The following is a 22,112-nucleotide window of genomic DNA, read 5'->3' as shown; positions in this document are numbered from 1 at the left end:
ATCAAGTCCAGATTTTGTTATCATTTCATGTATCTTGTGAATTGAATTTCAGTCCTAACTCCAAATAGCTAAGATAGAGGATGCATTGTTCATGAATACCAATAAAGTATCCAAAATAACACATAATTTAAATATTTATACCCTGTGTTTGCCCAGGCCATGGCCCCCCAAAATGAGACCAGAATAACACTGTTTTAGATAGATAGATAGATAGGCAGGTTCCTATTTGCTTGATAGAAAGTCCAGGCCTCTCAAATTCCTCCTAAATCATTTCTGAAGTCATGTCTCACATTTGTTCTCAGCCACTACCAGACAGGGACTATTTTCAGGTTCTCCTCCATGGAGCAATGTCTGCTGCTGAGGCTCCTGTTGCTGGGACCAATGGTAGCCAGACCTAAGCCTGGTCTCCTTGCATGTTCTATTGGCTCTCAATTCCAAATGTAGGTTAGCATGGCTATCTCTTCTGACCACTGTCATCTGTCCTTGAACAGCACCTTTTCTCTCAGTTTGTAGAAAACCTTTGAAACACAATCAACAAGTGAGGTTTATTGCATTATGCTTTCTCTATCTTGCTGTGATTTTATTAAAGCAGCTCTTCTTTTATTTATTTCCAAATCTCTCTCTTAGATGCACAGTGGTGTCAGACTGAAAGACAAATGCAGGTGCTGTTCTTACCTCCAGCTAGCCCAGTATTTACCTTCCTCTTCATTTAGGAAAGCTCTGCACCATTTAGAGGTTTCCAGAGTTCCCCTCCACCAAACTTTAGACATGTCCAGACCTTGAATTAATGCAGCAGAGGCTCCAGCCTTGTGACAAAATTTGATAGATTTTTCAACAGGTAGGCACAGGAGATGGCAGAAATGAGAAACTAGAGGTCAAGACTTATTTATCCAAAGTTTCCAAATTTCTAGCTCTTGTAAAGACAGAAGCTTGTTTTCCTTTTCCTTTTCTTTTCTTGTCCTTTCTTTTATTTTCTGTTCTTTCTCCCTTTCTTTTTCTGTTTGTGCTGTGCTTCAGTGCACTGACTTTTACATGCTACTTCCAAAAAACTGTAGATAGTTTCAGGAATACACTTGATCATGAGAAAATGGTACTGTCATAATTAAAATTAAACCTGAGAAACAGAAATTCTTTACAGAAATTTTCCTATAGTTTCAGTTCAGGTTTAACAGTGCCACAGTTTAAAGAGAGCTGCCTAATGAGAAATTATATATTTAAAACCATCTGCTAGTGACCAATTGCTAAATGCCATTTTCTATAATTTCTATATTACCATCCCCTATCTTATAAACATATAGGTGAAGGTAAGAGGATAAATAGAAATAAAATATCATCTGTGCAGAATGCTTTTAACTCCCTACAATTACTCCATAAATACAAAGTGGCATTTAACTTACATTATTTCTAGGGCCTTGGAATGGTCAACTAGAGACACCATTGTCTTCCTTCTCACTCGTTTGCCTCCAACTGTGGAACAGATTTCCTCTGAGAATACCGAGCAACTGGCCTTCTGGCCCCCTGAAGGTTAAAGTGGATCCTTAACTTGTGGAGCTTAAGCCAGGTGAGATTTTTGGATGAATGGGAAAGTAATCTGCAAGGTGGCATCTTTTTTCATTGATTTTTGAGATGCTTCCTTTTAATCTTTTTTCATTTTTTTCCCCAATCATAAGTTTCTTTTGATCTACTTTAAGAACAATTTTTCATCCTACAGTCTCTTGATCAACTGTCAACACATGCTCCTCAAATAAGTCCAAAGACCTTGATTACCTTTAGCATCACAGGGTTAGATGAAATGGTGGGAGGAGAAATTTACATAAAACCAAAGGTTTTGATCTACTTCACATAACCCTAGCATTATTGTGGAGCTATTTAAACCATTTAAGCTATAAAAGATGTTATGTGTGTGCTGCTAATGAAGTATCTACATTTCTTCTTTATTGTCAGTGTACACGACAGATGTCTTAAAATCACTAAATGCTAGACTTAAAGAAATTCTTATAATTTCATTTCTTTCTTTTCTGCTTTCAACTCCTCTCCACTAGACTTGAGACATGTCCAAACCTTGAATTAATGCAGCAGAAGTTCAAGCTTTGTGACAAACTTTAATAGATTTTTCAACAGGTCGGCCTCTGACTTGCTAGGCCTCTGCCCATTTACAGCATCTTTGCTTTTCTTTTTACAGTACGATGAGACCATAAAAATCTGTGTCTGCACACACCCAAACAAGTGATGGATAAAAAAACAAATGTTATTTGTAGTTTGGACAGTTTGTTTACCTTTGCCTGCCAAAAGGAAATGATTTAATGACCTTGTTGTTTAAAAGAAGAGAAAAAAGAGGGAAAGTTAAAGAGTTAAGAGAATGATAGGGAAAAGACCCATTTTCCATTTCCTGATATTGGGGTATGTATGTATATATATATCATGTTAAACATGTCAAAAAGATTATATCTATGGAATATTTTTAAAATAGTAATCTAGGAATTATCTGCATATTCCATTATTTTTATGTTCAAAAGCCAGAGGAGCTTAAAAGTCCTGATGAAATCTGAGATTTCTGTTTAATATGCATGATATTGCTTTTTTCCTTAAGCCCATTAGCTCCCTTCTCCATAACACATCAGTACAGAGTGACATCTAAAGATGTTTGTTGCCAGTTTGTTCCCTCTAAAATTCTTATTTCTTATCCCATCTGGCTTTGCAAACACATAAAATATCCGTGTTGCATCACATTATTTAAAGCAGCTTCCAGTGACATTCGCTGGCTTCAAGCAGGCTTAACTGTTCCAAAATCTGATGCAAATGGCTTCTTTAATTCTCCTTGGATCAAGCCACCCATCTTTGGGTCTAACTGTTGCTTATCATCATCTGTGTAGCATTCTGCTCTACTTTTCTTCCGTCTGTTCAGGCTTAGGCAAGCTTACTATTGAGCAATTGCATTCCTTACTATTGCCAAAACAGGTTGTATTTTATGTAATTTTGCACAGCCGAACTGCTCCCCTGCCAGTACCCACCCAACTAGATCCAAATCATCAAGCTCACTAGTAATGGCAATGGAGAAGATATTGCCAAGATTTTTTTTAAGTGTAGATGTCAGGAAAGTATGATGCAAAACCCCAGGGTACATGTTTCTGCTTGTTTACAATCCAGGACAAGAAGAGTGATTCAGAAGATGTGGAAGTTCCATCTAATCTTCTATAATATTAATTCAGTGAAATTAAAATGTCATTAGGAAGGTAATCTTAACCATAGGTGCCATTTATACAACCATGCATGGAGACTATGAAGTAGTAATGTTATTCGGGAAGACATACAAATCTCTTGATGAATATTGATTTAAGATGAGCTTGTGTCTGCTTTTTTTTTTTTTTTGACAGAGGATGGAAGTGATTGCTCAATTTCTTCACTGCACATTGAAGCTTTCAAAATGATTTGGTAATATACATTCATTTAAAGAATTAGGGAATAAAATATTTTAGGCGTTTAGCAAATGACTAGCAACTTTGAAAGAACACATTGATGCATGGATATTCTGTTGTGCTGATGATATTTAAAGGAAGAAGGATGGGACATCTTATTTTCTTCTCTGAGACAGGGAAAGAGGCTCTGCATTATCCTCTTTGACCTCTTAACAAGATGAGATTGAATGTCTGAGATCAGGAAAAACTATGCACTTGTCATTTGTGAAATATTCTTCTTTCCCATTGTCTACATCATATCAGAAATAATGATCCAACAAATTATCATTTGTGTTATCTTTTGTCATACCTTTTATATTTAAATTCTCATGTGATTTTGCTCTGTTGCTAAAAACATAATTCAAAAAAATGAAAGATAGTACATTTCATCAAAATAAATATACATTTATATAATTCAATGGTTTTCTAAGAGACCATGGAAAAACAGTATTCCCATGGGGTCTTATTCACATTTTGAGGGTAAATGCTCACATAACTTGTGGATAGCATAAAGGAACACAGCAGGGATGCTCTTGGATAAGAGAATGTACCAGAAGTGTGTGGTCTTCCCCACTTGGCCTATTTTTACCCTAGGGAAGCAAGTTAAAATGGGCCCAGTGTACCCAATACATTATTCATTAACAGTGAGCACTTCATCTCTACTGTGCCAAAGCAGAACCAACCAATCTGCCTTATCATTCCTTGCCATGTCTTTACAAGGGAATAAAAGCAAAGTACTCATCATTTCTGCAGAGAATTGATATGAGAGATAAACGTGATATAATGTTATTTAGATTCTTGTAATAAAATGAGTGCGGGATAATAAATAAAAGAAGCTTGATATGGATAAATTGTTATATAGAGGTCACACTAAAGTAAGAAGGTGAATATTTTATTCTCCTATTGATCAGTGTGTCTAACAAAAATTTATGCTTCTTTTCCATATGGAAAATTCCGTGCTATGTACTATCGACCAGCCAGATACTACATTTACTAGGCTCCTCTTGTATCCTGCAGCCATGTGATTAGTTCTTACCAGTAGATATGGGCAGATATAACATTGGCCATTTCCACAATAGGATTTTTTTAAAACAATGTTAATTCTTCACTTTTGACCTCAGTGTTCCCAAGAGATAGCAAAGCCACACAATGGAAGGAGCTAGGATCCCTGAATTACCACATAGAAGAAAATTTCCACCATTAAGAACATCCATGTAAAACCATTTATTTTGAGAAAGTAGCTTTCATTGCATTAAAACACTAAACTTAGGGTTTATCTGTTACAGCATTGCTCTGTTTTATACAGTCAGGTACTGACCACCAATACATTAGGATTAATAAGTAGAAAGAAGTCAATATCATTAGTAGTTATTCCCTACAAATGCATCAGGATAAGGGAAATACAGCAAACATAAGGCAAATTATCTTTCAACAAGAAATATATAATTAAATATTGAGGTAAGAAAGGTAAAAATACAGTTAATATATGTCATCACATTTTGGGAAAGTGCTAGATATATGACATTTAAGTTCAGGTTCCTGGAAACTTTTACACTATTTGGACATAAATTCTTGAATCATGATTTTATGGTGATAAGACTAGTAATCTTGGACTTGATGTCTAATCATCTGATGTGAACATGTACTAGATATTACAGGCTATGTTAAGGCACAGTGGGAGATGCTGGCCTCCCACTACTTCAGTCAGTCCCCTCAACTATCCTGATCTTTGGGTTTGCCCTTACCACCTGGCCACCATGATTGGTCCTCCAGTCCACAGAGTGTCACTAATCTGGTCACTTGGTCACTATCTAGCATCCTGTCCTCCAAAAAATTATTTCAGTCATTGAATTCATACTTAAAGACAGTCCAGTAGTCCCTTTCTTATTCTGTGATCATCACCATCCTACCTTTCTCACATTTTCTGCAGAGATCACTGCAAGCAAAGTTACCTGGGACTCCCTGTGTCTAGAGCAAAGAGTCTAATAATGAACGATTGGCCATAAAATAGTAAACTTGATTCACCAGAGAATATGACATCTTCTTTTAAAACATAAAGACAAAACACCAAATACAATAATCAGTGTATCCCCTGTGGGATCTTCCTTTGGGTGCCTGTTCCTCAGGTATGTATTCCCAAAATTTCTACTTTATTTTTCTCCAATAATTTCTCAGCTCAGGTCTCCCTTAACCTATCAACTTATGGTAACTCCACAGAGGATCCATCTTTACATATAGGTCCCAAAGTCTCCCCAGAAGCCTTTTGAGGCCCCACAACATGTCAAAGTCTCCCTGGATTTAGTCTGGCCTGTGGAAGGCAAGAGTTATTTCAGATGTGAAGGGAAAGGTAGGAAAAAGTGGTTTAAATAATGAAAAAGTAACTATCCCTCCCCCAACCACATTCTCCTTAACCTGTTCTATTCTTTCTTTTTTTTCTTAGCATTTATCTCCTTCTATCTTCTCATACTATACTGATTTATTATCTGCTTCCATAGCTAGAATGTCAGCAGTATAATGGGAAACATCTTACTCTATCAGATTTACTGATATACTCTAGTTCTTAAGAGCCCAGATGTTGCCTAACACATAGTAGGAACCCAATATTTTTGGAATGAATGAATGACAGAATGGATGAATTGCAAAGTAAGCATAGCTCACCACACCACAATTTCAAGAATGGGCCAACCACATTTGCATGAGCTAGATCTATTCTTGTCTTACAAAACTAAAGTGATAAGATTTTTATTGTTGTCTCTCTGGTTTCTCCCTCAAACTCTTATTTCAAACTCAAAGCAAACTTTGTAATTCTGGCTTTATGAAATTTTACACAGGGGAAGGCAATAGAAACCTAATATCAATAGCTTACCTTGTATTTTGAAAACATAAGTGGAGCCATTGGAGAGATTATGCCAGATGTTCTAGAGGTGACGGTTAGAGGGAGCACACCCTATGGGGCACATGATGGAGCAAAGCAAGAGTCCTCAGACTGAGAAGGGACAGAGGTCTGCAAGTGTCAAGATGAGCAATGGCAAAGGAAGTCTCTCCTTAGTGGCTTGGAACACTTAAAACACAAAAACATTGGCACAATATAGGAAAATAGAGAAAAATAGCTGCATGGAACTAACTTTTTAAGTAAATAAGTGTGATATACTTAACTTCATGAGATCTAACCTCTGCTACACAGTATTATACCATCATATGTATTGAAAACTTAGGAAATCAAAATTGATTCTGCTATTTTCTGGATTTTCAAATCATTTCAAATCCTAAAATGTGCCCCGTGGATATGTCACTGAATGACTGGAATCTCTGACCTGGAAGTTCTGGAACTGACTTATTCACTTCAGAGCATTAAAACAGAAAATATTTCCTGTTGGTGACCAGAAGATAAGATTAACAATGCCATCTTCCTTTCTTTACATTCTCTTCTTAGCCTAGTTCTGAAGACTCACTAAGTTGGCCTGACAGAAAAGGAGAAAATGAGCAGTACAGTGGTAGGAAATGAGAAGAGTGAATAATCTGAAAGATAACTTTTAAATATAAAATAAGGTACTTGAATTTAATGCCAAGTACAATTAAAGGGTTTAGTAAGGAAAATTGATATATTTTTATATATTTTTTATATATATTTTCAATATATATGTATATATTTTTTTTACATGGGCAGGCACCGGGAATCAAACCCAGGTCCTCTGGCATGGAAGGCAAGCATTCTTGCCTGCTGAGCCACCATGGTCCCCTAGAAAATTGATATTTTTAACGTGAAAAGAAAGAATATCTTTAGCCTGGTATTCAGACTAAAGAAAATATGCTGATATTTAGGACTGGTGGAAAAGATGCTATATGAATCCTAACACTTGATGTCAACTGGTTTGTAAAATAAATTAAAAGAAAGACAAATAGAGAGAAAGAAAGAAGTGGGAGAGAGAAAAAAGGAGGAGGGGGGAGGGAGGATGGGAGGGATGAAAAAAGAAGGAAGGAAGGAAGGAAGGAAGGGAGGGAAGGAGGAAGTTAGGGAAAGGGATTGCTTGAGTTTTGATGCCTAATTTTCCACATAAAAGAAAGATAAAAGAGTCTATTATTAGTAGAAGAAAACTTGAAAGAATATTGTTGCTGAGACAGGAATGATAACCAAAGTTGAAGTTTTCAGAAGGGAATAAATTAATTAAATTAGATATAACAGCTGCCTCCTCATTAGTAAAGCTACTAAAGGCAAGGAGAAGTGGAGAAGAGTCATGGGAGAGAAATCAGACCTACAGTGAGTGGCCTGGGTGTTCATCCCTAGAGATTTCACCCCCTATTTTCACCCCTTACACACATATAATCCCAGGGCTGAGGGAGTGGTAGACAGAGGAGCAAGTCAGGGAATCTCTCATATTCTTTTCTCAGCCAAAGGGAATTATGCCATTTCATTAGTGAGGTATTTTCTGATGTCTCTAGTTACATGCTTCCCTGACCCCACCCCTCTGTGCACCTTGGGTTTCTTTCAGTATCCATTGAATTCAGTGCAGTTCTCTGTTCAGAGCTAGTAAAATGTAGATATCCTACACCCCCCAGTAGTGAGAACTTGAACACAGGAGTCTTGTCATATTCCCCTCTGTATTAACAAGAACCCTTAATTCATAAAATATTTATAGGGCATCTACTATGCTCTAGACCCTATGGAGATGAGTGACCAAGAAAACCAACAAAATATCTGACCTTATGGAGAGTCTGTTCTAGTACGGAAAATCAAAAAAGAAAAGTAAAAATAAAGGTTAAATCATTTCAAATTGCAATAATTTCTATGATTAAAAAAAAAAGACAGAAATAGGGAATGGCAAAGGGCTTTCTTTGGGTAAGATAATCAGGGCACTCCTGTCTGAGATAGGGCAATTAAGCTGAGACCTGAAGAAAGAAAAAGAGGTATATATACAAAAACTGTTGGAGGTAGAGAGGGATACTGAGCAGAGGAAGTAGCAGTGCAAAAGCCTGACTCAGGAAAGACTTGGCGTATTTGCATATTTAAAGGTTAGTGAGTGTGAATGCAGTGAGGACAGCATGACCTGGGATGAGGTGAGGAGGAGAGAGGGCCTTGGCAACCATGGTAAGGAATTTTGGATTTTATTCTAAGCACCATAAGAGACTATTGCAGTGCTATAAGAACAAAAGTAACATTATTCAGTTTGGATTTTCAGAAGAGTACTTTTGTGTGAGGAATGGACTGATATGGGGGAAGAATTTAGGAGGTTGTTATATAATCCAAATGGGAGATATTGAAGACTTGGGCTAAGATGAAGGCAACAGAGAAGGAGAAAAGAAGGCGATCAAAGATAACATTTTGGTCATTAACTTCAGAGGACATTAATACGCAGGAATCCAGGATAACTCCCAGACCAGGCTTCAGAAACAGTTGAGAATAAAGATGGTGGTAAGAGGATCAGGTGGATACAGGCTGTGGTGAGTGGAGTAGGGAGAAATCAAGGTTTCCTTTAAGGCAATTTGACAAGTGTGGGTGGTATCCAAGAAGAGAGGGCAGCAGACAGTTGTATAGCCTATTCTGGAGCAGAGAGGATGTATTGTCTGAGTTGGCATTTGGGGTCGCCAGCATAAGCCTTGCTTGAATCTGTGAGAATTACCCAAGGTCAAACATAGAAAGAAAGAAGAATTCAGTGCTCAGCGTACATTTGCTGAATGATAACTGGAATCTTGACCTTAGCACCAGAATCCTCAGTATTGCTTCTGTACCTCTGATGGCAGATTGAACCAGAGGCCTTCCAGCACCCCACCCCCATGCCCTCTTTTTCTATGCCATTTACCTAAATTGATATCTATATGGTGTCTTCTGCTTAACTTTGTGGACATCCCGTCCATTCAGCTCAACTCCCTCATACCACCTCCTAGAGAGACCCTGTAGGACAAGTAGGTTTCCTTCCTAGTGCCAGACTCTCCATCTTTTATATTTTGATCTGTCTTGCTGACAGTGAATTTCTGATTTTAACAAAAACATATATCCAGGTGGTTCCCAAAATTAAGAGAGGTGGTGAGATCCACCAGCAAGTATGTATAAAGTAAGTACATAAATAAGGAAGACAGAATAACCAGGGAATTGGTATGTATCTAGATATTTGGAGAAAAGTCTTTACAGCTTAAGAACATGATTGAATATACCTTGCCTAAGTCCCAAATCTCTTGTACATCTCCCATTAGAAGTGAATTACTTTGTACATTCTTAAACAATTATATGACTCTAAACTATCAAACGACTTTAAAAATTAAATAATTTTGAAATTTCAAAGATTGTGTTCCACTTCCCAACCAAACATAGTTATGTGTTTAAGGAAACAGAATGTGATCCATGACATTAATTTAAAAGAATTATTTTATTCTTTTCTAGCATTGTACCTCTTGTTAAAAAAAACATTATTGTAGGGCATCTGAATCTTTGAACATTAGCTTTACCTCATTACCATGAAATCATGATCTTTTAAAGGCAATTAAGGGTGCAATTAACCTTAAGACAAAGTTGTTGTCATTTTCTGATTGATTATCTCAGCTTTCAAGAGCCAGTCATCCAGTTCAAGAGCCAGAACCAGTGTTTCTAATAAAATGAATTTTTCAGAAACGGAATCTGATCTATATTTTCTTGGATCTTGGAATATAAAACAGACATTGTGGGTTGCTTGCTTAATGAGTCATCCTTGTTTTTCATGAAAAACATGATTTTCCAATACTGCAGCATTTTGCTCTTTACTGATGCAGTTGCATAAAATGAATATATTGCAACTTGAATGTTGTGATTTACTTAGTTTAATTATGACAGTCACACTGATGCCTTGGTGATTTCATAAATCTGGAACGTTTCTGAAATTTTAAGGGTCCTATACATCTGCCATAAAGTATCACTCTAAACTGAAACTTTTTAAAGTAAATTTGATTATGTAAATATTTCTCTGAGTCTTGGAATGGTACATGTTTACCACCAATACAAAAAAAAAAAGTACAAGGTCCCACTTTAGCAGCAGAAGCTGTCACGGAAAAATATGGAACAGCACACAAAGGAGCAATATGAGCTAATTAAATGTACTGTTCTATTACTCATATCATTGAAATTGAAGTAATGCTTATTAATTGGTTTTCATTTAAGTGAGCTTCAAATTAGTAGTCACCAATTCACAAGGCCAGTGTGATTATACCAAGTATGTCCATAAGAACTTACAAAATAAGAAGTACAGTCATTGCCCTATTGGTATTATCAATAAGTCCATAAGACCCCATTTGCCTCCATGCCTAAACTCAATTACTTATTTGGTTAACTCTGCTTGATTTCCTAGTCTGTTCTAGATACTGTCCCAGGGTCAGGGGATATAACAAAGGACAAGGCAGTCAAAATGCCTGTTATCATATCTCTTTCATTCCAGCAGAAGACACAGAAATAAATGAATTAAATAATAACTACTTTTATAAATATTATAAAGGAAATAACTGGTATACTGTGCTAGAGAATGATGGGGAGAAGTGTGCTAGTTTGAAACTGTTATTTACCCCAGAAAAGCCATGCCCTGCTAATCCTAACCAAATTTTGTTGGGACAGATTATTGTTTGGCAGGACTTTTAGATTAGATTATTTCCATAGAGTTATGACCCTGCCCATTCAAGTTGGTCATAATTAGTTTACTGGAGTCCTTTAAAAGGGAGACATTTTGGAGAAAGCACAGATGGCTTGGAGAGCCAACAAAGAGAGATGAGAGCCAACACAGAGAGATAGCACCAAGGCACAGATGTTTGGAGATTTAAGCTAAGAAATGAAACCCAGAGTTTGCCCCAGAGAACATATGTGAGGCCCCACAGATATGTAGAAAGGAAGCCACTAGAATCAGGAGCCAAAAGCAATGCAACATGGGAGCAAAGGACCAGAAAATGCCAGTCACATGCCTTCCCAGCAGACAGAGAAACCACAGATGTGATCAGCCTTTCTTGAGTGAAGGTATCCTCTTGTGATGTTTTAATTTGGACATTTTCATGGCCTAGAATTGTAACCTGTAACCTAATAAATTACCTTTGTAAAAGGCAATCCGTTTTGGTATATCGCATTCCTGCAACTTTAGCAAACCAAAACAAGAGGGGAATCCTCTTTAGGTAGGGTGGAAGAAAGTTGTCCATGAAGAGATGGCATTTAAGCACTGTCATGGTTAGGGACAGGTGTCAACTTGGCCAAGTTGTGGTGCCTGTTCATCTGATTGGGCAAGCGCTGGCCTGTCTGTTGCAATGAGGACATTTCATAGGATTAGGTCATGATCACGTCAGCTACATCCACAGCTGATTCCATTTGTAATCAGCCAAAGGGGAGTGTCTTCTGCAATTAGTGATGCTAAATCCAATCATGGGAAGCCTTTTAAGGAGGACTCAGAGGAGACAGGTTCCATTCCTGCTTTGGCTGGTGAGCCTCTCCTGTGGAGTTCATCCAGGCCATCCATTGGAGTCATCGGCTTCGCAGCCTGCCCTGTGGATTTTGGACTCTGTGTTCCTACGGTAACGTGAGACACTTTCATAAATTTTATATTTGCAAGTGTTCCCTGTTGATTCTGTTTCTCTAGAGAACCCTAACTAATACAAGCACCAACCTAGATACTAAGAAACAGCAGCAATGTGAAAGGCCAGGGAAAAGCACTTCAGACAGAGGGAGCAGTGAGCACCAAGACTGGAGGCTGGAAGGAGTTGGGCTTGTTCAGAGAATTTACAGCAGACCAGGGTGAGCACGAGGTGGGAAGAAGGGAGGAGGGTTATGAGACTGGTAGGACAGGTGGGGACCAGGTTATACTGTGCCTTGTAAGTCAAGATTCAGAGTTCAGATTGTATTGTAAATGTAGTGGGAAACCATTAACAAATTTTAAACAAAGGAGAGATATGACCTGGTTTGGCCAAAATAGAAAAGTCCAATTGCTCTAAGGAGGATAAATTAGATGGGTTTAGAGTGGTGCACACACAGGGAGTCAGCCTTTTAATCTTCAGTTTGGAAAATGTAAGTGTTTTCAAAGTCCAAATCTCAGAAGTGCAGAAGGTCTAACTGGGGTTTAGAGAATTTGGAATAAATGCAGTAACGGAATGCTTCCCTAAAGAAAATTTGCTTTGCATTTTTTTCTTCTAGGATATCAAACATAAAGAATAGGTATTTAAATTAAAAGTTTCTTTGACTAGATTAAACCAAATACAATGATTAACTACTCCAGTTATATCCAGGACCACTAGACATAGGTTAATTCTACTGGTTCCCAGTGCTAACAGGGCTCTGTCAGAGCATTTATAAACCTGACTAACTTGCATGAATTTGCTTTGCTAGAGATCCAGACGTAACTCTCTGCTTCTAGTTTCCCTTTAACCTAAACACTAACCCAGCCAGTGAGAAATGAAAGAGCAGTGTTTCTTAGTACAACAGAGCCATATAACCTTCTTATGAATTTGGGAACTCTGGTTAGCCAGATAGTTAAACTTAAATGTTCTGAGGTAAACCCATGGTCCATCCTGCCTGGTGCTGTCTGTCACTGGTCTGCTCAGAATGATATAAAATGTGAAGGAGAATATTTCCCTTTATGATCTAACCTCAAAAATTTAGGCCTGAAATTGACCATCCTAATTTCTCTAGCTGGGACAATAAGCCAAAATCGCATGTAGAAAGCATACAATGAATGTAAGCATACAATAAATGAAAGAGTATCATGTGAATAAATGAGTAAATTATATAATACAGTCCTCTAGATATTGTAAATAAGAACATCATCCTGTATGCTTAGGTAGGTAGAGCATTGCTGTCCATGAAATGATGGCACTTAAGCACTGGCCTAGATAATGAGAAGGAGTACCAAAGTGAAAGACCAGGGAGGAGCAAGTCAGACCAATGAACCAACATATAAATGAGGTTAGCCATTTGCAGAAGTAGACCATTCCAAAGGAAATTTTAGTTCATTTAATGAGCATTTGTCTACTGCAGGGTTCAGCAAAATATTTCTCTAAAAGGCCAAAGAGTAATTATTGAAACTTTATAGGTCATACAGTCTCTTACAACTACTGCACTCTGCCATAATCAAATGTGCATGTTCCAAAGAAATGTATTTATGGACACAAATGTGAACTTCATATAATTTTCATATGTCATGAAATATCCTTCTTCTTTTGATTTATTTGCAAGCACTTAAAAGCATAAAAGCTATCTTTGGGATGCATGGGTGGTTCAGTGGAAGAATGCTCGCCTTCCATGTAGGAAACCTGGGTTCGATTCCTGGACCATGCACCAAAAAAAAAAAAAAAAAAGCCATCTTTGCTCACCAGCTGGATGAAGCAGCTGGCAGGCCCATGGGCCGTGGTTTGCTGACCACTGATCTCCTGCATCCATTGCAGGAGATGGATTGATCTTTCCATCTCTTTCATTGGAAAGAGAAAGTTGAGGAAGATAGTTTTATAAAGATGTTAATGACACTGAGAAATCCACCAAATCCAATTCACGAGACCAAGGTTTCAATTTAGGAATACCAGTCTGGTGTAACCTTGAAAATGTTGTATTAATTTTGCCTAGCATGACATCATAACATTCTTGAGGGCTAAAAAAGTTGGAGAATAATCACTTTAATGTAGCCAAGGCTTTATTAAGGGGGAAACAACCTTATAAAAGGAAACCCTTCTTTTTTGGAAAGGAATGATATAGAACAGAAGTCAGTCTCCAGGCATCGTACTGTAGGAATAAAGCATCTCATTACCTCACCAGCACCTTTAGCTCTAACACCATGCTCACAAGGAAACTTTCTGAGTCCAATCCAGTTTTCCAGGTGCATTGAGATGGAGAAGGTAATGCCCTAAATAGCAGTTATAATTATTTCTACCACTAGTAATGAAGGCTCCCCACTATGAGTTAATAAAGTGTTAAGCTCAGACAGTTTCAATCAATTCCACAGAGTCTGATATATAAAAATAACTTTCCAAAATGGAAAACTGAGAACCAGATTCTGGCCCTTGCTGAGCCCACCAAGGTAGAGGTTTTCCTTAAGGTCCTGCCTACACAGCTCTTCACTGCCAGGTTCTCAGGCCAGCATTATGTTTCTATCCTGAAACTTTGTCTTAAACACTTTACAAATCTATTCATATTTTTGCTTTTCATTTTATCTGTGAATATGTCTCTATCTATCTAGAGTCTATGCCTCTAGAAGAACTTTTAAACATAACTACAATACCATTATTTTATTTAAAATAAATTAACATTAATTCCATATCAACCAAAACAGTGTTCAAATTTCACTGTCTCATACATGTTTTACATTTAAACTTTTAAATTGATATTTTCCTTACATTATTGTATATATTTCTTCTCCTTATTCTATGTCTAGACACATATTGGGGGGGTGCATATGATTAACCACTGCAGTAGAAAATAGAGCATCTTAAGATTTGATCAAATCTTCTTTTAAAGCTAACAGTCTCTCCCTATAATCAACAGAGAACTGGACTGGGTATCACAATGTTGGATTTGGGATCTTTCTCTGCCACTTAACATATAGTGTTGGAGAAGTTCTAGAATCTCTCTAGAACACATTTCTTCACTCGTGAATTGAGTACGTTGAGTAGATACTCTCTGAAGTCTTTTTCCACACCAAAATTCTTGGATTCTATAATTCTGAAAGGGTACCTTGCCATACCCTTTACAGCAGTCTAAACAGGTAATATCCCACTCGAGTCTGTGCATTGTCTATTGAAGAACGCAAAATTGCATCATCAGATTTTAAACGGAAGCAGTCACATTCATTTAATGATGTAGGTAATTCACACGGACTGCCTACCTTTTCCAATCTACTAGTTAATCATTCCTCCTACTCCTTTGTTTAGACAGCATGAAAAGACCTAGTCTAATCAAACTGTACAGTGTTAATGATTAAAACAATTGGTTCTTTTTCTTAAAATTAAAGAATCTTTAGGCATGAGAAAAATTTTCAAAATTAGTATTGTATAATACCCATATCAAAGGCTTTCCCTTGCTTTGGACTTGAACAAGGTAAATTGAACAGTCGATTGTATAAAACAAGAATAAGATACATGATGCAGCATCACCCCTAACTTCATCCTTGCCGCATGTGGATTTAATGCAGAAACTTAAATTGATATTTTTCTTTTATAGTTTAACGTTCTTTTATCACCTTCTGCTTAGAAGTAAAGAAATTTCTCTTAATGTAAAGGTCAATTGTAGCCTAAAAACTTCAAGAAATCAATGTTCCAGTGATCATTAAAGGTTACTATTTAGAGGAAGACTCACAATATAATAAGTTAAAGTCCAACATTGAAAACTTGAAAAGGGGTCTAGATAATCAAAGCTAACATTTATAAGTGTAACTAATAAAAGAACTCTTTCTAAGAAGCTTCTTACAACATTTACATGTTTACTATTATGTAACAAGAGATATAAAGCCTTTAAGTCTGTTTCAATCACTACCTGAATTACACATTTACTTAAAAGCAATCTGGGCCAACTGTCCATGCCTATCTTAGGCATTTGATCTCACTCTCTGTAAAAGTTGTGTGCATTTTTTTTCTTTTAATGCAGTGCCTTAAATTTAGAATATAACAGCCATGAAAACCTTGACTAAAAAGTAATTTGTCAATTTAGTGCAACACAAGCAAGATTAAAGAAACTGTCTAAAAATACACATACCTCTTTATACAGAGGAATTGATTCCACTCCTGTATGAGAGCAGGCTCAATGGTGGTAGACAGGCCAGGCTCTTGGTGCTCTTGAGGAAAGACATCATCTTCAATGACCTGCTACAACTACATCTGAACAAAGCTCCATGATCATAAAAGTGTCCTAGCCAGAGATAATTTGGGACTAGATGGAGTTCATCAGGAAATGAATAGCAGCCCAATATAGCAGTCAATATCGTGGCAGAGAACAACTAAAAGTAGGGTTTTATCCAACAGCTCAGCTCACAAGAAAATGAAATACTAATAGAATAATAAAGTTCAAAAATGGCTCTGGATTATCCTTAAGTCTCTCAAAATATGTCTTAGTGCCAGCATCATGCATACGTTCTGCCTGTATCCATATTCTCTATCATGGGATTCTGACTCTCCCCACCCAACCCAATCACAGATGACCACAGGGAGATGGAAACCTAATCCAAAGGAAACCATTCTATAGACTTGATGGTAAATTACACTTTAAGTGCAAACTAAATTAAATTTTTAATTTAAAATTTAATTTAATTTTAAGCATAAACATTTGAGTGATAAATCAGATTCTTCTCTCAGGAATCTGGAACTGAAAAACTGGGATACTTGAGGCAGTTAGCAATGAGAGCATAAGCCAAAAGAATGCATCTGGTGATAGCATGCAGTAGATCAAACATCAAATAAGCTATGACAATCCAAAACCCTAAGGAAGATGGAGTTCTTTAAGACCCATATGGAATCTACTCCTTGGAGCTTCTCCCTTTCTGGATGACTTTATTTATGGAGCCAGAGTTAGTTCTTGTTCCTAACAACTAAGTAAAACTAACTGAGCACATCCAACATAACTTCTCCTCTCATGGTCACCATTACTTACACTTTGAAAAATCCAATAGTTACTCTACCTTATTTGACTTAACCTATCAGCATTTTATAGGTCTTAGAATTTCTTTCTCCAAAGAACACTTCTCTCACTTAGCCAAGAGACTGCATTCTCTTGGTTGTCCACCTCTCTCCTAAGCTGTTCCTTTTCAGTCTCTGACATGTAAACATGGACTTCCCCCAGATTGAACCCTTTGGCCTTTCCTATATCTATACTCACTCACTTGGGGATCTCATCTACTCTGATTGATTTAAACATCACCTGCAGTTATTTTATCTCCTGCCCAGACATTTTCCCTGAACTCCAAGATCTTCTTACCAACTACCAACTTGGTCTTGCATAAATCTGAGAGATCTCTCAGACTATGAAAAACTGAAAACTCAAGCACCCACTTCTGCTGCGCTGGCAATTTTCCCCATCTAGTAAAGGGAAATTTCATCTTTCCATTGTTCACCACCAAAACCAAGGCATCATTCTTGTCTTCTTTCTTTTTCACATCCCATATTCAATCTATCAGCAAATTTTGCCTCTATCTTCAGAATATATCCAGAATCTGACCACGTATTACCATGTCCAAACCATCACTCAGATCCAAGTGACCAGCATCTTAGTGCATTAGCTTCTGAACTAGTCTCTCCGCCATCACCATTCTCCCCTGCAATATATCTGCAGTACAACAGCCAGAATGACCTTAACAAAAGTTGAACATGTCAGTTTTCTATTCAAAACCCCTCAGTGGCCTCTCATTACACTCGAGGTGAAAGCCAAAGTCCTTGTAATTACTTCCAAGGTCCTACATCCTCTGGCTTTCTGTCATATCTCATCTCCCTGACTCACACCACTTCAGCTATACTTTCTCTTTAATCTTCCTTGAACATATCATTTACACTCCTGTCTCAAAACCTTTGCTTTTGCATTCGTGGTTACCTCTACCAGGAATGGTTTTCCTCTGTAGATCTACATGACTCACTCATGCAGATCTACAGAGGAAAAGACTTCGAGTCAAAAGACTTGTAAAGAAAACTTAATTTCATCTTATTAGTGAGGTATTACATATTTAAAATTGTATCCCCTACCCATCCGCATTCTTTTTGCCTGGTTTGTTCTTCTTAGTATTTACCACTTATGTGTTAACGTATTTGTTTATGTATTGCCTATCTCCCCTTACTATAATATAAGCCTTGGTGGGTAGGGCATTTCTTTTTCTCTTGCTCAAGCTATACTCTTGTACTTCAAACATGCCTGATATATAGCAGGTATTCAATAAAAAATGATCAAATGAATGAAATGAGTCTCTGGAAGCCATAGTCTTATCTAGAGCTGTGACAGGTAATCTCTCTCAGGCATGTATGTTACTTTAATCTCACACAGACTATATTTTCCTTTGAAACAGATTTAATGGCCCTTAGATTAAGTACAGCCAACTAAGATATAGAAATATTCAAATTATTTTCTAGCTACCCGTCAATATGCTTTATTCCTAAGGGTATTGAACAAGTAGACACTGGGTATGTATTTAGCTTCATATCTCTATTTGGACACATGAAGTTAAGAGATAACGTAGCAGATCTGAGACAGTTATCATTAGAAAGGTCTATTTGCAAGATTGGCCCTTGGCTGGCATCTGGGAATTTAGATTTTTGGAGGGTTCTCACCTCTCTAACTGATGAGTGGCTCACTGTCCCTAAACTATTTGTGCAAACAGTATAATTTATGCTGAACACCCACTACAGTTCCAGGACTCTAGAATTTTGATACATGCAAGACAGAGACCAAGAATTACACATATCCTATATGATTCCACTGTGGAAAGGACTCTGGGAACTTGTCCTTGATTTCCTCTGGAATTCACCTCATGTGCCTTTTCTCTTTGCTAATTTTGCTTGGAATCCTTTCAGTGTAATAAATCATAGATTTGAATACAACTATATACTGAGTCATGTGAGTCTTTCTAGTGAATCATCTAACCTGGGGGTGGTCTTGGAAACCTCAGACCCAGGCCTTCTATGTACCAAATATTATGTTTCAATCCGAGTGAGTTGAGCTAGACCACAGATGAACTTATCACTTTATTTATTTCCTTATTTTGCCCCTCTCCATAAGAAGATCTAAACTTTTATCAGGCTGATGTATCCTGCATCCTGCTCCATTAGTCCTTCCTCAGCAGCACCCCCTTATCAGGAAGCACTTCCAGGCACAGGAACCTGATCGAAACAGAAGAGAAAAATGCACAATAGTCAAGAGCATCCATGCTCCAGTGCCAGTAATTTCTTTACAGATTCCAAAATGGGCAAATGGGAGTTTTGTGACACAAATTAGACCTTTACTTTCTTGAGACATGCAGTAAAGAAGTATCTTCTCAAGGTTTTCATTCTGAGTTTTAGATGCTGCCACTAAAACTAGTCTGTGGCTTGAAATACTCGCTCTGCAATCTAATGAAGAAAACCCTTCTTAAAATTTACTATTTGCTATTAAATTAAATAGTAAATAACACATTTACTATTGTGCTTTCGATAGAAAGTGATATGTCACTTCTGCTATACAAAACCTCCTGAACCTTTGCTTCTACATTCTTTACTTTGGAAATATTATCCTGTCTTTGTTCAGAATCCTGATTTGCCCACCACTTGTGCTGTTCCTCAGATTTGGTCATTGTTCTTCAGGAAATTTAAAGGCCAGCTAAAATGATCAAGGAGATGATGCACTGCCATATGCAAACAGATGAAAGTGATTAGGGTTGTTGGGTATGGAAAGACAAAGCTTTAGCAGATATAGTAAGTGGCATGAGTAATTTATTTACTGAATTCCTAAATACTCAGTAGTCATCACATGAATTGAAAATAAGTGCCAAGTTTATAATGAAAAATAGCCAATACTATTTTCCACAGTGTGGAGCAAACTTTTAAATCATCATAATAGGCAACACAGGTTGAGATTTTTCTAAGTTTTTGAAAAATATTATCTCAGTTTCCTTTTTTTATGTAACAAATTACCACAAACTTATAGTGGCTTAAAACAATACCTACTCATTAGCTCTGTGGTTCAGATATCCAGGCATAGTTTGGCTGGGCTCTCTGTTCAAGCAATCAGATTCAACGTATTAGTCAGAGTGCATTTTTTTTCTAGAGACTCTGGGAAAAATCCACCTCCAATCTTATTCAGGTTGTTGGCAGAATTCAGTTCCTGCGATTGTTGTCTCTTTATTGTCTGTAGGCTAGGGGTCACTTTCAGATCCTAGAGACTTCCCACCATTCAATACCAGCAATAGAGAATCTCCCTTGCATCATATTTCTTCAGAAAGAGCCAGTCCCTTTGAACAACTCATGTAGTTATGTCCACCAAGGATAATCTGTCTATTTTAAGATTTGAGGCTGTATTAGTAAGGGTTCTCTAGAGAAACAGAATGAACAGGGAACACCCGCAAATATAAAATTTATAAAATTGTCTCATGTGACCACGGGAATGCAGATCCAAACTCTGCAGGGCAGGCTGTGAAGCTGATGACTCCGATGGAGGGTCTAGACAACCTTCACAGGAGAGGGTCACCAGCAGAAGCAGGAATAGAGCCTGTCTCTTCTGAATCCTCTTTAAAAGGCTTCCCGTGATTAGATTAAGTATCACTCATTGCAGAAGACACTCCCCTTTGGTTGATTACAAATGGAATCAGCTGCAGATGCAGCCGACATGATCGTCATCTAATTCTATGAAATGTCCTCATTGCAACAGACAGGTTAGCACTTGCCCAACCAGACAAACAGGTATCACCACTTGACCAAGTTGACATATGAACCTGACCATGACAGAGGCCTTAATTATATCTGCAAAATCCCTTTAGAGCAGCACCTACGTCAGTGTTGATTGAATAACTTGGAGAAGGTGCATGTATATCAGGTTGCAGTGACTTGGGAATTATCTTAGAATTCTGCTTACCACAAAACCCTAATGCACAAGTTTCATAAAATTAGAGTTCTGTAAACATTTCTAATCTTTGCGATTAATATGAAATAATATTCATGTCTAAGATATCATGGTCCATTGCATCTGTGTAAAAAGAGAGAGAGAGAGAGAGAGAGAGAGAGAGAGAAACAGAACTAGGACTAAATAAAATATAAATCTGATCCAAAATGAGCATCATTTTTAATGTTCTGAAATTGCCCTCAAACTTTGCTAACTTTTCTTTGCAATTTTTTTCATATGTTTAATCAGCTTCATCAGTACTTGATCTCTCTTCCCTTCTTGCATTCTTCTCCCTAGGTTTAATTAGTGATCTAACTTAGTTAATCAAAATCCATATAAATAATCCTGTTCCACAAAAAAGAAAATTAGAAAAAGACACTATCAACCAAAATAAATGTCTGGGATATCCTCAAAAAACTTATTGTTAAGCAGAAGAAACAGAACATAACAGCAAAAAAAAAAAAAACAAAACATAAATCTAATCACTTTCACTAGCATTTTAAAAAATAAAATGGTCTAATGCTTCAAATAGATCATGACATGTATATTTCCTGTCTCTACTTATGTCAGATGGATTTGTTCCCTTTACTATAAAGCAACATTGAGGGTAAATCGAGAGTTCAATTCTTTGATCTCTTCAGTCCCATCACCTTTACATCTTTCAGTAAAAAAAAGTTAAATATTCAGCTCACTTTGACCCAACTGGAAATCCATCCTTTTAACCAAATTCAAATTGATCATTCAAAAATTAAATTGAGGGTTTTGTCAATGGTCTATTATTGGCAATAGACCAATATCAGATATATCAGTTATAAACTATGCATCCTGATACATTTACGTGAGTTCAATAGAAGTCAAACAAATTATTTTATAACTTAATTCTTATATTGTTGCCATTTACATTCCATGGTAAAGGCTAAAGCAAAGTTACTGCCAGAATTTCCAGCTCTTGAAGATAGTTTCCTTCCACAGAATGTAGGACCCAGTATCATTTTATTCCATCTCTTTCCTTATGTATGTCTACAGCATAAACTTCAAAAAGTACAGTTGCTCCTATAATAGTCATATTCTGCAATGCAAAGCAAAAATCAAGCTTTGAGTAGACTGTTATACAGAAGCACAGATATTTGAAC

General features: G+C 37.1%; 1 protein-coding gene across 2 annotated transcripts in view; it reads right to left on the bottom strand.

The window, feature by feature from the left end:
* The window catches only part of LOC143642826 (uncharacterized), a 432,404-nt gene that overhangs the window by 132,332 nt on the left and 277,960 nt on the right, over positions 1 to 22,112 (bottom strand). The window contains exon 5 of one of the 2 annotated variants that reach the window (XR_013156181.1): positions 18,916 to 19,226. The exons of the other annotated variant lie outside the window; for it this stretch is intronic. The gene's annotated coding sequence lies outside the window, so the exon portion shown is untranslated. Of the gene's footprint in view, positions 1 to 18,915; positions 19,227 to 22,112 lie in introns of those variants that run through there. 2 annotated transcript variants of the gene reach the window in all.

The sequence above is a fragment of the Tamandua tetradactyla genome, chromosome 1 (assembly GCF_023851605.1).
Source record: "Tamandua tetradactyla isolate mTamTet1 chromosome 1, mTamTet1.pri, whole genome shotgun sequence".
Lineage (NCBI taxonomy): Eukaryota > Metazoa > Chordata > Mammalia > Pilosa > Myrmecophagidae > Tamandua > Tamandua tetradactyla.
Note: the sequence above shows the minus strand (reverse complement) of the source record. Positions and strands in the feature narration are given on the sequence as shown.